Source organism: Daphnia pulicaria, unplaced genomic scaffold (assembly GCF_021234035.1).
Source record: "Daphnia pulicaria isolate SC F1-1A unplaced genomic scaffold, SC_F0-13Bv2 h1tg000190l, whole genome shotgun sequence".
In the NCBI taxonomy this organism is placed as follows: Eukaryota; Metazoa; Arthropoda; class Branchiopoda; order Diplostraca; family Daphniidae; genus Daphnia; species Daphnia pulicaria.
Genome location: NW_025804874.1, coordinates 1 through 19795, shown reverse-complemented (window position 1 = coordinate 19795; position 19795 = coordinate 1). Strand labels below are relative to the sequence as shown.

The 19795-nt window shown below is 40.3% G+C and overlaps 25 non-coding genes and 4 pseudogenes across 25 annotated transcripts; all 29 read left to right on the top strand.

Moving 5' to 3' along the window:
* The first annotated feature begins 137 nt into the window (after window positions 1-137).
* Window positions 138-255, top strand: LOC124319727 (annotated as a pseudogene).
* A 752-nt stretch (window positions 256-1007) lies between these two features.
* LOC124319671 lies at window positions 1008-1229 on the top strand. The gene has a single exon (XR_006913369.1). It is a non-coding gene; the product is annotated as a small nucleolar RNA U3 (small nucleolar RNA).
* Window positions 1230-1739: 510 nt separating this feature from the next.
* On the top strand, window positions 1740-1932 carry LOC124319668. The gene has a single exon (XR_006913367.1). It is a non-coding gene; the product is annotated as a U2 spliceosomal RNA (small nuclear RNA).
* A 508-nt stretch (window positions 1933-2440) lies between these two features.
* Window positions 2441-2605, top strand: LOC124319731. Its single transcript, XR_006913426.1, has one exon. It is a non-coding gene; the product is annotated as a U1 spliceosomal RNA (small nuclear RNA).
* A 192-nt stretch (window positions 2606-2797) lies between these two features.
* Window positions 2798-2887, top strand: Trnah-gug. Its single transcript is given in 2 exon segments — window positions 2798-2834; window positions 2853-2887. It is a non-coding gene; the product is annotated as a tRNA-His (tRNA).
* Window positions 2888-3292: 405 nt separating this feature from the next.
* Window positions 3293-3435, top strand: LOC124319687. Its single transcript, XR_006913386.1, has one exon. It is a non-coding gene; the product is annotated as a U4 spliceosomal RNA (small nuclear RNA).
* Window positions 3436-4009: 574 nt separating this feature from the next.
* LOC124319691 lies at window positions 4010-4132 on the top strand. Its single transcript, XR_006913391.1, has one exon. It is a non-coding gene; the product is annotated as a U5 spliceosomal RNA (small nuclear RNA).
* Window positions 4133-4336: 204 nt separating this feature from the next.
* On the top strand, window positions 4337-4455 carry LOC124319684. Its single transcript, XR_006913384.1, has one exon. It is a non-coding gene; the product is annotated as a 5S ribosomal RNA (ribosomal RNA).
* Window positions 4456-5205: 750 nt separating this feature from the next.
* LOC124319673 lies at window positions 5206-5324 on the top strand. The gene has a single exon (XR_006913371.1). It is a non-coding gene; the product is annotated as a 5S ribosomal RNA (ribosomal RNA).
* A 736-nt stretch (window positions 5325-6060) lies between these two features.
* LOC124319744 lies at window positions 6061-6179 on the top strand. The gene has a single exon (XR_006913439.1). It is a non-coding gene; the product is annotated as a 5S ribosomal RNA (ribosomal RNA).
* Window positions 6180-6912: 733 nt separating this feature from the next.
* Window positions 6913-7031, top strand: LOC124319732. The gene has a single exon (XR_006913427.1). It is a non-coding gene; the product is annotated as a 5S ribosomal RNA (ribosomal RNA).
* An 844-nt stretch (window positions 7032-7875) lies between these two features.
* LOC124319720 lies at window positions 7876-7994 on the top strand. The gene has a single exon (XR_006913421.1). It is a non-coding gene; the product is annotated as a 5S ribosomal RNA (ribosomal RNA).
* Window positions 7995-8749: 755 nt separating this feature from the next.
* Window positions 8750-8972, top strand: LOC124319678. Its single transcript, XR_006913377.1, has one exon. It is a non-coding gene; the product is annotated as a small nucleolar RNA U3 (small nucleolar RNA).
* Window positions 8973-9483: 511 nt separating this feature from the next.
* LOC124319743 lies at window positions 9484-9674 on the top strand. The gene has a single exon (XR_006913438.1). It is a non-coding gene; the product is annotated as a U2 spliceosomal RNA (small nuclear RNA).
* A 512-nt stretch (window positions 9675-10186) lies between these two features.
* LOC124319733 lies at window positions 10187-10350 on the top strand. The gene has a single exon (XR_006913428.1). It is a non-coding gene; the product is annotated as a U1 spliceosomal RNA (small nuclear RNA).
* A 194-nt stretch (window positions 10351-10544) lies between these two features.
* Window positions 10545-10634, top strand: Trnah-gug. Its single transcript is given in 2 exon segments — window positions 10545-10581; window positions 10600-10634. It is a non-coding gene; the product is annotated as a tRNA-His (tRNA).
* A 403-nt stretch (window positions 10635-11037) lies between these two features.
* LOC124319689 lies at window positions 11038-11180 on the top strand. Its single transcript, XR_006913388.1, has one exon. It is a non-coding gene; the product is annotated as a U4 spliceosomal RNA (small nuclear RNA).
* Window positions 11181-11754: 574 nt separating this feature from the next.
* On the top strand, window positions 11755-11878 carry LOC124319698. Its single transcript, XR_006913399.1, has one exon. It is a non-coding gene; the product is annotated as a U5 spliceosomal RNA (small nuclear RNA).
* Window positions 11879-12081: 203 nt separating this feature from the next.
* Window positions 12082-12201, top strand: LOC124319725 (annotated as a pseudogene).
* Window positions 12202-12950: 749 nt separating this feature from the next.
* LOC124319729 lies at window positions 12951-13071 on the top strand (annotated as a pseudogene).
* Window positions 13072-13827: 756 nt separating this feature from the next.
* Window positions 13828-14049, top strand: LOC124319670. Its single transcript, XR_006913368.1, has one exon. It is a non-coding gene; the product is annotated as a small nucleolar RNA U3 (small nucleolar RNA).
* Window positions 14050-14559: 510 nt separating this feature from the next.
* On the top strand, window positions 14560-14750 carry LOC124319742. Its single transcript, XR_006913437.1, has one exon. It is a non-coding gene; the product is annotated as a U2 spliceosomal RNA (small nuclear RNA).
* A 513-nt stretch (window positions 14751-15263) lies between these two features.
* On the top strand, window positions 15264-15428 carry LOC124319741. Its single transcript, XR_006913436.1, has one exon. It is a non-coding gene; the product is annotated as a U1 spliceosomal RNA (small nuclear RNA).
* A 192-nt stretch (window positions 15429-15620) lies between these two features.
* Window positions 15621-15710, top strand: Trnah-gug. Its single transcript is given in 2 exon segments — window positions 15621-15657; window positions 15676-15710. It is a non-coding gene; the product is annotated as a tRNA-His (tRNA).
* A 404-nt stretch (window positions 15711-16114) lies between these two features.
* LOC124319688 lies at window positions 16115-16259 on the top strand. Its single transcript, XR_006913387.1, has one exon. It is a non-coding gene; the product is annotated as a U4 spliceosomal RNA (small nuclear RNA).
* A 575-nt stretch (window positions 16260-16834) lies between these two features.
* Window positions 16835-16957, top strand: LOC124319690. Its single transcript, XR_006913390.1, has one exon. It is a non-coding gene; the product is annotated as a U5 spliceosomal RNA (small nuclear RNA).
* Window positions 16958-17162: 205 nt separating this feature from the next.
* LOC124319708 lies at window positions 17163-17281 on the top strand. Its single transcript, XR_006913409.1, has one exon. It is a non-coding gene; the product is annotated as a 5S ribosomal RNA (ribosomal RNA).
* Window positions 17282-18033: 752 nt separating this feature from the next.
* LOC124319726 lies at window positions 18034-18153 on the top strand (annotated as a pseudogene).
* Window positions 18154-18889: 736 nt separating this feature from the next.
* Window positions 18890-19008, top strand: LOC124319666. Its single transcript, XR_006913365.1, has one exon. It is a non-coding gene; the product is annotated as a 5S ribosomal RNA (ribosomal RNA).
* Window positions 19009-19795: the final 787 nt, after the last annotated feature.

The window sequence follows — 19795 nt, the reverse complement described above, 5'->3', positions numbered from 1 at the left end:
CGGTTGTCCATTGACAAATGTACTTATATGTCCTCGTTTGTTTGGCTAAGGTTGGTGTGTATTTCGAACAGAAAGTAAGCAAGCATTAGAACTAGATTTAGAGGCGAATATGGTCGGGTAATGGCGACTGAATTGATGTCAACGGCCATACCACATAGAACTCACCGGTCTCGTCAGCTCCCGGAAGTTAAGCTATGTCGGGTCCCGTTAGTACTTGGATGGGTGACCGCTTGGGAATACGGGATGCTGTTGGCATGGTGTAATTTTATTTTTGCTCCCCAAGTTAGATGAGACATGGAATATAATGTATTCTTTAGGTATTAGTTGAAAAGGGTATTGCTGGGACTTTGATTAATGATACCATATATTGTAGAACGCATGTTTGTTTGATCTCGGTAGTTTTAACGACAAAAAAAAAGATAGAGGTTTGGCTATTTTGTTGAGGCTGTTGCATGACGCCCACTCACTGGCACGATCCCACTACTGCCGAACACGGGAACTTTTGGCTGCTAGGTTTCCCTCCTGACCCACTACGCTCCTCCTTAGCTAACCTGCACCTACTAGATTCCTCTAGCAGATCCATGCTGATGTCAAGCTTAGTGCGGGCACCTGATCAACATGCGGTATCACGAAACAGGGCTCCTAAACTCAAGCCATCCACTCTACCAAGCCTCCCCGAAGAAGGATTATAGGTGCACGCCAAACACCCAGCTGATAAATGGGCTCTCAATCGATAATACATTACTGTAATAAATTGATTTGATGAGCACGCGGATTCTTTATTGTGTCCAAAATTGGTCTCGTCACTTGTTCTATAACTATTAAAGAGCTTCTCGGTGTTTCAATAAATGAACAAAATGCAAGACCTGACAATGTATGTACTGTGTGCGTCAAGTATTGCAAATCTCAATTTAATATTCCGAAATATCGATCTATGCACTGTAATTTACGCCAAAGCTCATTGATCGTACAAACCTTATTTAGAGTTCTGCAAATAGCATTGCATTAAGATCATACTTCACAGGATCATTTCTGTAGTATATCTTGACTTGTTTCCCACCAGAAACTTGTCTCCTTTCAACCCACGATGACGAGTTAAGACGCTGGTTTCTGAGCGTGAAACAGGCTGTGAGTGTAGCTGTCTCGACAGCATCAAACACAGTCATTGAGGACCGTTTCCGTTAAATCCATGTGAAATAGCGGAAGGAAACTAGCGTGTTCAGAGTGGTTGAGATGATAAAACAAATTTAAATTCTTGAAAATCTAAAGAGATAAATCTTAATAATAATTCCAGGTATTCGTGTCCTTAAATCATCTGCTTGTATGGCAAAATAAATTGTGAAAGTGAGGTTGGTCAATTTGAGGATGTGTCATGACTTTATGATCGTATTGCATTCTTTTAGTTATTGTTATTTAATCATGATTAATTATCGTTCAGAGCTTTTGTCGTCAGGTGGCGTGGCAAAGCCATATTCTGAAAAAAAAGGACCTAGTGTGATAACGAGAGTAAAATTTGCAACGCCTTCAGCGTAAATTGTATCTCCCTTAATACAGTATGAGCATAATAAAACAAATGAAAATGAACTTTATAAGCATCAAGTGGTCGCGTCTGGAAAAATGAACAACTCAATATTTTATAGCATTTCTTGAATGTTTTGAGTGATATGAGTATTCTTCGTACACCACCGGAAATGTGTTGAACCTCAGTGGTTATTTTGGGCAGTAATCCTTGTAACATTATCGCTTCTCGGCCTTTTGGCTAAGATCAAAGTGTAGTATCTGTTCTTATCAGCTTAATATCTGATACGGGTTCAAATGGACCCCAGAATATTAAACTGATTTTTGGCATACGGTGGGAATACAGTGCTTGCACTGCTCCCGCCCACGGGTTGACCCCGGTATTGCAGTACCTCCGGGATCGGCTCACCCTCTATGAGGGAGAACATATTGAATAAAACAGAAATTGTCTTAGCACCGTATAATAAAAGACCATGTATAATTGCAAAACTGTCATGTAGACATGATTGTAATTTTTTCTAATTGTATTTTTTTCGTAATATCAAGAAAAGCATAAAAAATTACGTACTTGATTGTGTTAACTAATTAGTACTGTTCATCTTTCGATGTGATGTTTTTTTTTTTAAATATGAAGATGCGTGTATTTTCATATGAAAAGTCGATTTTCTTATTTTCTTATTTGCCAATTGGACGACCAAATGAAAAAAAACAAGCAATTGTTTCTTGAAAAGTATTTGCAAAGATCAAGACCATGAAATAAATACTGAGCTTTATTTACTATATTTGCTCGAGTTCGTAATTCAAGTCGATGAAAGAAAGTGGGTGGTATTCTCTAAACGTCAGTCAAATACTTGAACACTCTTTGTCAATATTGTTCTGCTGTATACAAAGTATTAAACAAAGTGAAAAAGCATCCACAATCATACTTACCTGGCTCAGAGGCAACCATGATCACCAAGGTGGTTCCTCCAGGGCGAGGCCTTTCCATTGCACTAAGGATGGGCTGACCCTTGCGATTAATCCAAATGTGATTAACTCGGGAGTACAATTTTTGGTAGTGGGGGGACTGCGTTCGCGCCGTTCCCTGAACACACTATAAATGTAAGAAAAATTCTTGTCATCTGCCGGAAGTTGAACTAAATCTGGTCCCGTTAGTAAACGGTAGGGTTGACCGCTTGGTAATACGCGAAGCATCAGATTTTCTTTCTGGGAAGAAACAACAAAGTAATGAAATTCATGTTTAGCTATTTTAATATAAATCATCATGGCCAATGGATTGGCCGTGATCGTCTAGTGGTTAGGACCCTACGTTGTGGTACCTACTAGATATAAATCCGTAGTAACCCAGGTTCGAATCCTGGTCACGGCACTGAAAACTGATTTTTCACGTCAACACGCAGATTAACTATAAATTTTGTTTGGTTGGAAAGTAATGCTCGCTCACTTCAATAGTTCATAATGTGAAAAACAATTTGGAATGAAAACCTGAAATTCCCCCTCCCTTTTTTTGTGTGTGCAGGAAGTTGTTGAAATGTATGGAAGAAAAATACACATTTACAGAATTTCAAGTATTTGACCCGATATTAAGACAAAAATTATTTCATGTATGTAATGAACTGTCCCCTGTTGGTATTAGTCCAATGGGAGATGGAAATTAAAATTTGCCTAGGGTAATCTAAATGAATATTTCTGAACGAAATTGTTGGTCCAACACGTCCAAGCAGAACGAATTCAGCAAATGCTTAAGTAGACTTGCTTTTTCTGATTATAATTTAGCTTTGCGCAGTGGCAATATCATAACCAATGAGGGTCTCCCGAGGTGTGATTATTGCTAGTTGAAAACTTTAACCAATACCCCCGCCACGATGAAGTGAAATAATCTTTGTCGTCGGCAATTTTTGATAGCTCCATCAGGAGCATTTCAGCGTACAAGAAAAAAAAAATTACAGTCAGTTAGAAAAATTGGAGTGTTGCATAGTGTGTTTATAACATTAAACGGTGAAAGTGAAATCGTATAAGTGATTTTTGTTTCCATTTAGTTGGTATTGCACGTCAGACAAGGCTGATTAATTCGTTCGCTGAAGGCCATTAATATCAGTCAGTTGGAACATTGTGAACACGGGGAAAATATTTGAAAAGGTGATTCCAAATGACAAGGTGAAAAGATTCCACCATGTTTAAAGGGGAAGTTCAATAAATTGTTAACCGCTGTAGGGTGAATGTCGGGGTAAACATCTGATCCCACCACCTACGTGTTGGGCTTGTACCATAAAGATCGTTCATTTTTTTCAAAAATAACACTGCGCACAACTGTTTCGTTCAAAAACATGTTAACGAGCTTTATACATGATATTTACTTTAAAATAACTGTACCCATTGATAAAGAATTGCACAAGGATTTTGATATGTAAACGCATGTTTCGAAAAAAAACCTTACAAGCGCACTTCAAAATTTTGAAATGAATATAAATACAAGGCATACCACTGTTATTTACTCTGGTTTCTAATCAATACCCGGATAAATCTTTCGCCTTTTACTAAAGATTTCCGTGGTTAGGAGCATTGATGAGTCTATATGACTTATTTTTTTAACGCCCGGTCTTCTGATTGGGCACTTTGAATAAATGAAAAATTAAAAACGTCTGTATGCGGAAACAAAAGATATTCTACTACTACATACTGACAACATTTGTAAAATGACAAACTGATAGTTTTTCGGTGGTTTTGGTAAGATTAGTGTGTATTTCAAAAAGATAAATCTCAAGCACAAGTAATAGATTAGAGGCGAATATGGTCGGGTAATTGCGTCTAGTTTAATGTCAACGGCCATACCACATAGAACTCACCCGGTCTCGTCAGCTCCCGGAAGTTAAGCTATGTCGGGTCCCGTTAGTACTTGGATGGGTGACCGCTTGGGAATACGGGATGCTGTTGGCATGGAATTATTTTATTTTTGTGAATCCAATTGAATTGAAGTGCTTCCCAAGATGGGTGATACTACATGGACTACAATGTATTATTTTGGCATTAGTTGGAAAATGGAAGGAACGTATTTTTTACTGGATATTGCCTACTAGACGTCCTCCAACCTCTTTGTTGCTGAAAGATATTTGAAACGCCGTGCGCGAAGCGCACGGCACAGCCGAGAGGCTACTAGACGTCCTCCAACCTCTTTGTTGCTGAAAGATATTTGAAACGCCGTGCGCGAAGCGCACGGCACAGCCGAGAGGCTTGTACGTTGGTGGTTTCTTCGGGCAGCTCTATCTAATCTCTCTGGCTCTGAGATCCTTATGCAACGCAAGCTAAGTAAAGCGCGAAGCGCACGGCACAGCCGAGAGGCTTGTACGTTGGTGGTTTCTTCGGGCAGCTCTATCTAATCTCTCTGACTCTGAGATCCTTATGCAACGCAAGCTAAGTAAGGGGAAGCAATCGTTAGCCTTATGACACTTGGATTGTTGGCTCATTGATCGGACATCCCCGGAACGAGAAAATTAAAAATGACAGTTAGCCAAAAATAGTGGCGTTTGGAAATATTATCAAATTTTATATTCGGTTGTCCATTGACAAATGTACTTATATGTCCTCGTTTGTTTGGCTAAGGTTGGTGTGTATTTCGAACAGAAAGTAAGCAAGCATTAGAACTAGATTTAGAGGCGAATATGGTCGGGTAATGGCGACTGAATTGATGTCAACGGCCATACCACATAGAACTCACCCGGTCTCGTCAGCTCCCGGAAGTTAAGCTATGTCGGGTCCCGTTAGTACTTGGATGGGTGACCGCTTGGGAATACGGGATGCTGTTGGCATGGTGTAATTTTATTTTTGCTCCCCAAGTTAGATGAGACATGGAATATAATGTATTCTTTAGGTATTAGTTGAAAAGGGTATTGGCTGGGACTTTGATTAATGATACCATATATTGTAGAACGCATGTTTGTTTGATCTCGGTAGTTTTAACGACAAAAAAAAAGATAGAGGTTTGGCTATTTTGTTGAGGCTGTTGCATGACGCCCACTCACTGGCACGATCCCACTACTGCCGAACACGGGAACTTTTGGCTGCTAGGTTTCCCCTCCTGCCGAGAGGCTTGTACGTTGGTGGTTTCTTCGGGCAGCTCTATCTAATCTCTCTGGCTCTGAGATCCTTATGCAACGCAAGCTAAGTAAAGCGCGAAGCGCACGGCACAGCCGAGAGGCTTGTACGTTGGTGGTTTCTTCGGGCAGCTCTATCTAATCTCTCTGACTCTGAGATCCTTATGCAACGCAAGCTAAGTAAGGGAAGCAATCGTTAGCCTTATGACACTTGGATTGTTGGCTCATTGATCGGACATCCCCGGAACGAGAAAATTAAAAATGACAGTTAGCCAAAAATAGTGGCGTTTGGAAATATTATCAAATTTTATATTCGGTTGTCCATTGACAAATGTACTTATATGTCCTCGTTTGTTTGGCTAAGGTTGGTGTGTATTTCGAACAGAAAGTAAGCAAGCATTAGAACTAGATTTAGAGGCGAATATGGTCGGGTAATGGCGACTGAATTGATGTCAACGGCCATACCACATAGAACTCACCCGGTCTCGTCAGCTCCCGGAAGTTAAGCTATGTCGGGTCCCGTTAGTACTTGGATGGGTGACCGCTTGGGAATACGGGATGCTGTTGGCATGGTGTAATTTTATTTTTGCTCCCCAAGTTAGATGAGACATGGAATATAATGTATTCTTTAGGTATTAGTTGAAAAGGGTATTGCTGGGACTTTGATTAATGATACCATATATTGTAGAACGCATGTTTGTTTGATCTCGGTAGTTTTAACGACAAAAAAAAAGATAGAGGTTTGGCTATTTTGTTGAGGCTGTTGCATGACGCCCACTCACTGGCACGATCCCACTACTGCCGAACACGGGAACTTTTGGCTGCTAGGTTTCCCTCCTGCCGAGAGGCTTGTACGTTGGTGGTTTCTTCGGGCAGCTCTATCTAATCTCTCTGGCTCTGAGATCCTTATGCAACGCAAGCTAAGTAAAGCGCGAAGCGCACGGCACAGCCGAGAGGCTTGTACGTTGGTGGTTTCTTCGGCAGCTCTATCTAATCTCTCTGACTCTGAGATCCTTATGCAACGCAAGCTAAGTAAGGGAAGCAATCGTTAGCCTTATGACACTTGGATTGTTGGCTCATTGATCGGACATCCCCGGAACGAGAAAATTAAAAATGACAGTTAGCCAAAAATAGTGGCGTTTGGAAATATTATCAAATTTTATATTCGGTTGTCCATTGACAAATGTACTTATATGTCCTCGTTTGTTTGGCTAAGGTTGGTGTGTATTTCGAACAGAAAGTAAGCAAGCATTAGAACTAGATTTAGAGGCGAATATGGTCGGGTAATGGCGACTGAATTGATGTCAACGGCCATACCACATAGAACTCACCCGGTCTCGTCAGCTCCCGGAAGTTAAGCTATGTCGGGTCCCGTTAGTACTTGGATGGGTGACCGCTTGGGAATACGGGATGCTGTTGGCATGGTGTAATTTTATTTTTGCTCCCCAAGTTAGATGAGACATGGAATATAATGTATTCTTTAGGTATTAGTTGAAAAGGGTATTGCTGGGACTTTGATTAATGATACCATATATTGTAGAACGCATGTTTGTTTGATCTCGGTAGTTTTAACGACAAAAAAAAAGATAGAGGTTTGGCTATTTTGTTGAGGCTGTTGCATGACGCCCACTCACTGGCACGATCCCCACTACTGCCGAACACGGGAACTTTTGGCTGCTAGGTTTCCCTCCTGCCGAGAGGCTTGTACGTTGGTGGTTTCTTCGGGCAGCTCTATCTAATCTCTCTGGCTCTGAGATCCTTATGCAACGCAAGCTAAGTAAAGCGCGAAGCGCACGGCACAGCCGAGAGGCTTGTACGTTGGTGGTTTCTTCGGGCAGCTCTATCTAATCTCTCTGGCTCTGAGATCCTTATGCAACGCAAGCTAAGTAAAGCGCGAAGCGCACGGCACAGCCGAGAGGCTTGTACGTTGGTGGTTTCTTCGGGCAGCTCTATCTAATCTCTCTGACTCTGAGATCCTTATGCAACGCAAGCTAAGTAAGGGAAGCAATCGTTAGCCTTATGACACTTGGATTGTTGGCTCATTGATCGGACATCCCCGGAACGAGAAAATTAAAAATGACAGTTAGCCAAAAATAGTGGCGTTTGGAAATATTATCAAATTTTATATTCGGTTGTCCATTGACAAATGTACTTATATGTCCTCGTTTGTTTGGCTAAGGTTGGTGTGTATTTCGAACAGAAAGTAAGCAAGCATTAGAACTAGATTTAGAGGCGAATATGGTCGGGTAATGGCGACTGAATTGATGTCAACGGCCATACCACATAGAACTCACCCGGTCTCGTCAGCTCCCGGAAGTTAAGCTATGTCGGGTCCCGTTAGTACTTGGATGGGTGACCGCTTGGGAATACGGGATGCTGTTGGCATGGTGTAATTTTATTTTTGCTCCCCAAGTTAGATGAGACATGGAATATAATGTATTCTTTAGGTATAGTTGAAAAGGGTATTGCTGGGACTTTGATTAATGATACCATATATTGTAGAACGCATGTTTGTTTGATCTCGGTAGTTTTAACGACAAAAAAAAAGATAGAGGTTTGGCTATTTTGTTGAGGCTGTTGCATGACGCCCCACTCACTGGCACGATCCCACTACTGCCGAACACGGGAACTTTTGGCTGCTAGGTTTCCCTCCTGACCCACTACGCTCCTCCTTAGCTAACCTGCACCTACTAGATTCCTCTAGCAGATCCATGCTGATGTCAAGCTTAGTGCGGGCACCTGATCAACATGCGGTATCACGAAACAGGGCTCCTAAACTCAAGCCATCCACTCTACCAAGCCTCCCCGAAGAAGGATTATAGGTGCACGCCAAACACCCAGCTGATAAATGGGCTCTCAATCGATAATACATTACTGTAATAAATTGATTTGATGAGCACCGCGGATTCTTTATTGTGTCCAAAATTGGTCTCGTCACTTGTTCTATAACTATTAAAGAGCTTCTCGGTGTTTCAATAAATGAACAAAATGCAAGACCTGACAATGTATGTACTGTGTGCGTCAAGTATTGCAAATCTCAATTTAATATTCCGAAATATCGATCTATGCACTGTAATTTACGCCAAAGCTCATTGATCGTACAAACCTTATTTAGAGTTCTGCAAAATAGCATTGCATTTAAGATCATACTTCACAGGATCATTTCTGTAGTATATCTTGACTTGTTTCCCACCAGAAACTTGTCTCCTTTCAACCCACGATGACGAGTTAAGACGCTGGTTTCTGAGCGTGAAACAGGCTGTGAGTGTAGCTGTCTCGACAGCATCAAACACAGTCATTGAGGGACCGTTTCCGTTAAATCCATGTGAAATAGCGGAAGGAAACTAGCGTGTTCAGAGTGGTTGAGATGATAAAACAAATTTAAATTCTTGAAAATCTAAAGAGATAAATCTTAATAATAATTCCAGGTATTCGTGTCCTTAAATCATCTGCTTGTATGGCAAAAATAAATTGTGAAAGTGAGGTTGGTCAATTTGAGGATGTGTCATGACTTTATGATCGTATTGCATTCTTTTAGTTATTGTTATTTAATCATGATTAATTATCGTTCAGAGCTTTTGTCGTCAGGTGGCGTGGCAAAGCCATATTCTGAAAAAAAAGGACCTAGTGTGATAACGAGAGTAAAATTTGCAACGCCTTCAGCGTAAATTGTATCTCCCTTAATACAGTATGAGCATAATAAAACAAATGAAAATGAACTTTATAAGCATCAAGTGGTCGCGTCTGGAAAAATGAACAACTCAATATTTTATAGCATTTCTTGAATGTTTTGAGTGATATGAGTATTCTTCGTACACCACCGGAAATGTGTTGAACCTCAGTGGTTATTTTGGGCAGTAATCCTTGTAACATTATCGCTTCTCGGCCTTTTGGCTAAGATCAAAGTGTAGTATCTGTTCTTATCAGCTTAATATCTGATACGGGTTCAAATGGACCCCAGAATATTAAACTGATTTTTGGCATACGGTGGGAATACAGTGCTTGCACTGCTCCCGCCACGGGTTGACCCGGTATTGCAGTACCTCCGGGATCGGCTCACCCTCTATGAGGGAGAACATATTGAATAAAACAGAAATTGTCTTAGCACCGTATAATAAAAGACCATGTATAATTGCAAAACTGTCATGTAGACATGATTGTAATTTTTTTCTAATTGTATTTTTTTCGTAATATCAAGAAAAGCATAAAAAATTACGTACTTGATTGTGTTAACTAATTAGTACTGTTCATCTTTCGATGTGATGTTTTTTTTTTTAAATATGAAGATGCGTGTATTTTCATATGAAAAGTCGATTTTCTTATTTTCTTATTTGCCAATTGGACGACCAAATGAAAAAAAACAAGCAATTTGTTTCTTGAAAAGTATTTGCAAAGATCAAGACCATGAAATAAATACTGAGCTTTATTTACTATATTTTGCTCGAGTTCGTAATTCAAGTCGATGAAAGAAAGTGGGTGGTATTCTCTAAACGTCAGTCAAATACTTGAACACTCTTTGTCAATATTGTTCTGCTGTATACAAAGTATTAAACAAAGTGAAAAAGGCATCCACAATCATACTTACCTGGCTCAGAGGCAACCATGATCACCAAGGTGGTTCCTCCAGGGCGAGGCCTTTCCATTGCACTAAGGATGGGCTGACCCTTGCGATTAATCCAAATGTGATTAACTCGGGAGTACAATTTTTGGTAGTGGGGGACTGCGTTCGCGCCGTTCCCTGAACACACCTATAAAATGTAAGAAAAATTCTTGTCATCTGCCGGAAGTTGAACTAAATCTGGTCCCGTTAGTAAACGGTAGGGTTGACCGCTTGGTAATACGCGAAGCATCAGATTTTCTTTCTGGGAAGAAACAACAAAGTAATGAAATTCATGTTTAGCTATTTTAATATAAATCATCATGGCCAATGGATTGGCCGTGATCGTCTAGTGGTTAGGACCCTACGTTGTGGTACCTACTAGATATAAATCCGTAGTAACCCAGGTTCGAATCCTGGTCACGGCACTGAAAACTGATTTTTCACGTCAACACGCAGATTAACTATAAATTTTGTTTGGTTGGAAAGTAATGCTCGCTCACTTCAATAGTTCATAATGTGAAAAACAATTTGGAATGAAAACCTGAAATTCCCCCTCCTTTTTTTTGTGTGTGCAGGAAGTTGTTGAAATGTATGGAAGAAAAATACACATTTACAGAATTTCAAGTATTTGACCCGATATTAAGACAAAAATTATTTCATGTATGTAATGAACTGTCCCCTGTTGGTATTAGTCCAATGGAGATGGAAATTAAAATTTGCCTAGGGTAATCTAAATGAATATTTCTGAACGAAATTGTTGGTCCAACACGTCCAAGCAGAACGAATTCAGCAAATGCTTAAGTAGACTTGCTTTTCTGATTATAATTTAGCTTTGCGCAGTGGCAATATCATAACCAATGAGGGTCTCCCGAGGTGTGATTATTGCTAGTTGAAAACTTTAACCAATACCCCGCCACGATGAAGTGAAATAATCTTTGTCGTCGGCAATTTTTGATAGCCTCCATCAGGAGCATTTCAGCGTACAAGAAAAAAAAAATTACAGTCAGTTAGAAAAATTGGAGTGTTGCATAGTGTGTTTATAACATTAAACGGTGAAAGTGAAATCGTATAAGTGATTTTTGTTTCCATTTAGTTGGTATTGCACGTCAGACAAGGCTGATTAATTCGTTCGCTGAAGGCCATTAATATCAGTCAGTTGGAACATTGTGAACACGGGGAAAATATTTGAAAAGGTGATTCCAAATGACAAGGTGAAAAGATTCCACCATGTTTAAAGGGGAAGTTCAATAAATTGTTAACCGCTGTAGGGTGAATGTCGGGGTAAACATCTGATCCCACCACCTACGTGTTGGGCTTGTACCATAAAGATCGTTCATTTTTTTCAAAAATAACACTGCGCACAACTGTTTCGTTCAAAAACATGTTAACGAGCTTTATACATGATATTTACTTTAAAATAACTGTACCCATTGATAAAGAATTGCACAAGGATTTTGATATGTAAACGCATGTTTCGAAAAAAAACCTTACAAGCGCACTTCAAAATTTTGAAATGAATATAAATACAAGGCATACCACTGTTATTTACTCTGGTTTCTAATCAATACCCCGGATAAATCTTTCGCCTTTTACTAAAGATTTCCGTGGTTAGGAGCATTGATGAGTCTATATGACTTATTTTTTTAACGCCCGGTCTTCTGATTGGGCACTTTGAATAAATGAAAAATTAAAAACGTCTGTATGCGGAAACAAAGATATTCTACTACTACATACTGACAACATTTGTAAAATGACAAACTGATAGTTTTTCGGTGGTTTTGGTAAGATTAGTGTGTATTTCAAAAAGATAAATCTCAAGCACAAGTAATAGATTAGAGGCGAATATGGTCGGGTAATTGCGTCTAGTTTAATGTCAACGGCCATACCACATAGAACTCACCCGGTCTCGTCAGCTCCCGGAAGTTAAGCTATGTCGGGTCCCCGTTAGTACTTGGATGGGTGACCGCTTGGGAATACGGGATGCTGTTGGCATGGGAATTAATTTTATTTTTGTGAATCCAATTGAATTGAAGTGCTTCCCAAGATGGGGTGATACTACATGGACTACAATGTATTATTTTGGCATTAGTTGAAAATGGAAGAACGTATTTTTTACTGGATATTGCCTACTAGACGTCCTCCAACCTCTTTGTTGCTGAAAGATATTTGAAACGCCGTGCGCGAAGCGCACGGCACAGCCGAGAGGCTACTAGACGTCCTCCAACCTCTTTGTTGCTGAAAGATATTTGAAACGCCGTGCGCGAAGCGCACGGCACAGCCGAGAGCTTGTACGTTGGTGGTTTCTTCGGGCAGCTCTATCTAATCTCTCTGGCTCTGAGATCCTTATGCAACGCAAGCTAAGTAAAGCGCGAAGCGCACGGCACAGCCGAGAGGCTTGTACGTTGGTGGTTTCTTCGGGCAGCTCTATCTAATCTCTCTGACTCTGAGATCCTTATGCAACGCAAGCTAAGTAAGGGAAGCAATCGTTAGCCTTATGACACTTGGATTGTTGGCTCATTGATCGGACATCCCCGGAACGAGAAAATTAAAAATGACAGTTAGCCAAAAATAGTGGCGTTTGGAAATATTATCAAATTTTATATTCGGTTGTCCATTGACAAATGTACTTATATGTCCTCGTTTGTTTGGCTAAGGTTGGTGTGTATTTCGAACAGAAAGTAAGCAAGCATTAGAACTAGATTTAGAGGCGAATATGGTCGGGTAATGGCGACTGAATTGATGTCAACGGCCATACCACATAGAACTCACCCGGTCCTCGTCAGCTCCCGGAAGTTAAGCTATGTCGGGTCCCGTTAGTACTTGGATGGGTGACCGCTTGGGAATACGGGAATGCTGTTGGCATGGTGTAATTTTATTTTTTGCTCCCCAAGTTTAGATGAGACATGGAATATAATGTATTCTTTAGGTATTAGTTGAAAAGGGGTATTGCTGGGACTTTGATTAATGATACCATATATTGTAGAACGCATGTTTGTTTGATCTCGGTAGTTTTAACGACAAAAAAAAAGATAGAGGTTTGGCTATTTTGTTGAGGCTGTTGCATGACGCCCACTCACTGGCACGATCCCACTACTGCCGAACACGGGAACTTTTGGCTGCTAGGTTTCCCTCCTGACCCACTACGCTCCTCCTTAGCTAACCTGCACCTACTAGATTCCTCTAGCAGATCCATGCTGATGTCAAGCTTAGTGCGGGCACCTGATCAACATGCGGTATCACGAAACAGGGCTCCTAAACTCAAGCCATCCACTCTACCAAGCCTCCCCGAAGAAGGATTATAGGTGCACGCCAAACACCCAGCTGATAAATGGGCTCTCAATCGATAATACATACTGTAATAAATTGATTTGATGAGCACGCGGATTCTTTATTGTGTCCAAAATTGGTCTCGTCACTTGTTCTATAACTATTAAAGAGCTTCTCGGTGTTTCAATAAATGAACAAAATGCAAGACCTGACAATGTATGTACTGTGTGCGTCAAGTATTGCAAATCTCAATTTAATATTCCGAAATATCGATCTATGCACTGTAATTTACGCCAAAGCTCATTGATCGTACAAACCTTATTTAGAGTTCTGCAAAATAGCATTGCATTTAAGATCATACTTCACAGGATCATTTCTGTAGTATATCTTGACTTGTTTCCCACCAGAAACTTGTCTCCTTTCAACCCACGATGACGAGTTAAGACGCTGGTTTCTGAGCGTGAAACAGGCTGTGAGTGTAGCTGTCTCGACAGCATCAAACACAGTCATTGAGGACCGTTTCCGTTAAATCCATGTGAAATAGCGGAAGGAAACTAGCGTGTTCAGAGTGGTTGAGATGATAAAACAAATTTAAATTCTTGAAAATCTAAAGAGATAAATCTTAATAATAATTCCAGGTATTCGTGTCCTTAAATCATCTGCTTGTATGGCAAAATAAATTGTGAAAGTGAGGTTGGTCAATTTGAGGATGTGTCATGACTTTATGATCGTATTGCATTCTTTTAGTTATTGTTATTTAATCATGATTAATTATCGTTCAGAGCTTTTGTCGTCAGGTGGCGTGGCAAAGCCATATTCTGAAAAAAAAGGACCTAGTGTGATAACGAGAGTAAAATTTGCAACGCCTTCAGCGTAAATTGTATCTCCCTTAATACAGTATGAGCATAATAAAACAAATGAAAATGAACTTTATAAGCATCAAGTGGTCGCGTCTGGAAAAATGAACAACTCAATATTTTATAGCATTTCTTGAATGTTTTGAGTGATATGAGTATTCTTCGTACACCACCGGAAATGTGTTGAACCTCAGTGGTTATTTTGGGCAGTAATCCTTGTAACATTATCGCTTCTCGGCCTTTTGGCTAAGATCAAAGTGTAGTATCTGTTCTTATCAGCTTAATATCTGATACGGGTTCAAATGGACCCCAGAATATTAAACTGATTTTTGGCATACGGTGGGAATACAGTGCTTGCACTGCTCCCGCCACGGGTTGACCCGGTATTGCAGTACCTCCGGGATCGGCTCACCCTCTATGAGGGAGAACATATTGAATAAAACAGAAATTGTCTTAGCACCGTATAATAAAAGACCATGTATAATTGCAAAACTGTCATGTAGACATGATTGTAATTTTTTCTAATTGTATTTTTTTCGTAATATCAAGAAAAGCATAAAAAATTACGTACTTGATTGTGTTAACTAATTAGTACTGTTCATCTTTCGATGTGATGTTTTTTTTTTTAAATATGAAGATGGCGTGTATTTTCATATGAAAAGTCGATTTTCTTATTTTCTTATTTGCCAATTGGACGACCAAATGAAAAAAAACAAGCAATTTGTTTCTTGAAAAGTATTTGCAAAGATCAAGACCATGAAATAAAATACTGAGCTTTATTTACTATATTTTGCTCGAGTTCGTAATTCAAGTCGATGAAAGAAAGTGGGTGGTATTCTCTAAACGTCAGTCAAATACTTGAACACTCTTTGTCCAATATTGTTCTGCTGTATACAAAGTATTAAACAAAGTGAAAAAGCATCCACAATCATACTTACCTGGGCTCAGAGGCAACCATGATCACCAAGGTGGTTCCTCCAGGGCGAGGCCTTTCCATTGCACTAAGGATGGGCTGACCCTTGCGATTAATCCAAATGTGATTAACTCGGGAGTACAATTTTTGGTAGTGGGGGACTGCGTTCGCGCCGTTCCCTGAACACACTATAAATGTAAGAAAAATTCTTGTCATCTGCCGGAAGTTGAACTAAATCTGGTCCCGTTAGTAAACGGTAGGGTTGACCGCTTGGTAATACGCGAAGCATCAGATTTTCTTTCTGGGAAGAAACAACAAAGTAATGAAATTCATGTTTAGCTATTTTAATATAAATCATCATGGCCAATGGATTGGCCGTGATCGTCTAGTGGTTAGGACCCTACGTTGTGGTACCTACTAGATATAAATCCGTAGTAACCCAGGTTCGAATCCTGGTCACGGCACTGAAAACTGATTTTTCACGTCAACACGCAGATTAACTATAAATTTTGTTTGGTTGGAAAGTAATGCTCGCTCACTTCAATAGTTCATAATGTGAAAAACAATTTGGAATGAAAACCTGAAATTCCCCTCCCTTTTTTTGTGTGTGCAGGAAGTTGTTGAAATGTATGGAAAGAAAAATACACATTTACAGAATTTCAAGTATTTGACCCCGATATTAAGACAAAAATTATTTCATGTATGTAATGAACTGTCCCCTGTTGGTATTAGTCCAATGGGAGATGAAATTAAAATTTGCCTAGGGTAATCTAAATGAATATTTCTGAACGAAATTGTTGGTCCAACACGTCCAAGCAGAACGAATTCAGCAAATGCTTAAGTAGACTTGCTTTTCTGATTATAATTTAGCTTTGCGCAGTGGCAATATCATAACCAATGAGGGTCTCCCCGAGGTGTGATTATTGCTAGTTGAAAAACTTTAACCAATACCCCCGCCACGATGAAGTGAAATAATCTTTGTCGTCGGCAATTTTTGATAGCTCCATCAGGAGCATTTCAGCGTACAAGAAAAAAAAAATTACAGTCAGTTAGAAAAATTGGAGTGTTGCATAGTGTGTTTATAACATTAAACGGTGAAAGTGAAATCGTATAAGTGATTTTTGTTTCCATTTAGTTGGTATTGCACGTCAGACAAGGCTGATTAATTCGTTCGCTGAAGGCCATTAATATCAGTCAGTTGGAAACATTGTGAACACGGGGAAAATATTTGAAAAGGTGATTCCAAATGACAAGGTGAAAAGATTCCACCATGTTTAAAGGGGGAAGTTCAATAAATTGTTAACCGCTGTAGGTGAATGTCGGGGTAAACATCTGATCCCACCACCTACGTGTTGGCTTGTACCATAAAGATCGTTCATTTTTTTCAAAAATAACACTGCGCACAACTGTTTCGTTCAAAAACATGTTTAACGAGCTTTATACATGATATTTACTTTAAAATAACTGTACCCATTGATAAAGAATTGCACAAGGATTTTGATATGTAAACGCATGTTTCGAAAAAAAACCTTACAAGCGCACTTCAAAATTTTGAAATGAATATAAATACAAGGCATACCACTGTTATTTACTCTGGTTTCTAATCAATACCCGGATAAATCTTTCGCCTTTTACTAAAGATTTCCGTGGTTAGGAGCATTGATGAGTCTATATGACTTATTTTTTTAACGCCCGGTCTTCTGATTGGGCACTTTGAATAAATGAAAAATTAAAAAACGTCTGTATGCGGAAACAAAGATATTCTACTACTACATACTGACAACATTTGTAAAATGACAAACTGATAGTTTTTCGGTGGTTTTGGTAAGATTAGTGTGTATTTCAAAAAGATAAATCTCAAGCACAAGTAATAGATTAAGAGGCGAATATGGTCGGGTAATTGCGTCTAGTTTAATGTCAACGGCCATACCACATAGAACTCACCCGGTCTCGTCAGCTCCCGGAAGTTAAGCTATGTCGGGTCCCGTTAGTACTTGGATGGGTGACCGCTTGGGAATACGGGATGCTGTTGGCATGGAATTATTTTATTTTTGTGAATCCAATTGAATTGAAGTGCTTCCCAAGATGGGTGATACTACATGGACTACAATGTATTATTTTGGCATTAGTTGAAAATGGAAGGAACGTATTTTTTACTGGATATTGCCTACTAAGACGTCCTCCAACCTCTTTGTTGCTGAAAGATATTTGAAACGCCGTGCGCGAAGCGCACGGCACAGCCGAGAGGCTACTAGACGTCCTCCAACCTCTTTGTTGCTGAAAGATATTTGAAAACGCCGTGCGCGAAGCGCACGGCACAGCCGAGAGGCTTGTACGTTGGTGGTTTCTTCGGGCAGCTCTATCTAATCTCTCTGGCTCTGAGATCCTTATGCAACGCAAGCTAAGTAAAGCGCGAAGCGCACGGCACAGCCGAGAGGCTTGTACGTTGGTGGTTTCTTCGGGGCAGCTCTATCTAATCTCTCTGACTCTGAGATCCTTATGCAACGCAAGCTAAGTAAGGGAAGCAATCGTTAGCCTTATGACACTTGGATTGTTGGCTCATTGATCGGACATCCCCGGAACGAGAAAATTAAAAATGACAGTTAGCCAAAAATAGTGGCGTTTTGGAAATATTATCAAATTTTATATTCGGTTGTCCATTGACAAATGTACTTATATGTCCTCGTTTGTTTGGCTAAGGTTGGTGTGTATTTCGAACAGAAAGTAAGCAAGCATTAGAACTAGATTTAGAGGCGAATATGGTCGGGTAATGGCGACTGAATTGATGTCAACGGCCATACCACATAGAACTCACCCGGTCTCGTCAGCTCCCCGGAAGTTAAGCTATGTCGGGTCCCGTTAGTACTTGGATGGGTGACCGCTTGGGAATACGGGATGCTGTTGGCATGGTGTAATTTTATTTTTGCTCCCCAAGTTAGATGAGACATGGAATATAATGTATTCTTTAGGTATTAGTTGAAAAGGGTATTGCTGGGACTTTGATTAATGATACCATATATTGTAGAACGCATGTTTGTTTGATCTCGGTAGTTTTAACGACAAAAAAAAAGATAGAGGTTTGGCTATTTTGTTGAGGCTGTTGCATGACGCCCACTCACTGGCACGATCCCACTACTGCCGAACACGGGAACTTTTGGCTGCTAGGTTTCCCTCCTGCCGAGAGGCTTGTACGTTGGTGGTTTCTTCGGGCAGCTCTATCTAATCTCTCTGGCTCTGAGATCCTTATGCAACGCAAGCTAAGTAAAGCGCGAAGCGCACGGGCACAGCCGAGAGGCTTGTACGTTTGGTGGTTTCTTCGGGCAGCTCTATCTAATCTCTCTGACTCTGAGATCCTTATGCAACGCAAGCTAAGTAAGGGAAGCAATCGTTAGCCTTATGACACTTGGATTGTTGGCTCATTGATCGGACATCCCCGAACGAGAAAATTAAAAATGACAGTTAGCCAAAAATAGTGGCGTTTGGAAATATTATCAAATTTTTATATTCGGTTGTCCATTGACAAATGTACTTATATGTCCTCGTTTGTTTGGCTAAGGTTGGTGTGTATTTCGAACAGAAAGTAAGCAAGCATTAGAACTAGATTTAGAGGCGAATATGGTCGGGTAATGGCGACTGAATTGATGTCAACGGCCATACCACATAGAACTCACCCGGTCTCGTCAGCTCCCGGAAGTTAAGCTATGTCGGGTCCCGTTAGTACTTGGATGGGTGACCGCTTGGGAATACGGGATGCTGTTGGCATGGTGTAATTTTATTTTTGCTCCCCCAAGTTAGATGAGACCATGGAATATAATGTATTCTTTAGGTATTAGTTGAAAAGGGTATTGCTGGGACTTTGATTAATGATACCATATATTGTAGAACGCATGTTTGTTTGATCTCGGTAGTTTTAACGACAAAAAAAAAGATAGAGGTTTGGCTATTTTGTTGAGGCTGTTGCATGACGCCCACTCACTGGCACGATCCCACTACTGCCGAACACGGGAACTTTTGGCTGCTAGGTTTCCCTCCTGCCGAGAGGCTTGTACGTTGGTGGTTTCTTCGGGCAGCTCTATCTAATCTCTCTGGCTCTGAGATCCTTATGCAACGCAAGCTAAGTAAAGCGCGAAGCGCACGGCACAGCCGAGAGGCTTGTACGTTGGTGGTTTCTTCGGGCAGCTCTATCTAATCTCTCTGGACTCTGAGATCCTTATGCAACGCAAGCTAAGTAAGGGAAGCAATCGTTAGCCTTATGACACTTGGATTGTTGGCTCATTGATCGGACATCCCCGGAACGAGAAAATTAAAAATGACAGTTAGCCAAAAATAGTGGCGTTTGGAAATATTATCAAATTTTATATTCGGTTGTCCATTGACAAATGTACTTATATGTCCTCGTTTGTTTGGCTAAGGTTGGTGTGTATTTCGAACAGAAAGTAAGCAAGCATTAGAACTAGATTTAGAGGCGAATATGGTCGGGTAATGGCGACTGAATTGATGTCAACGGCCATACCACATAGAACTCACCCGGTCTCGTCAGCTCCCGAAG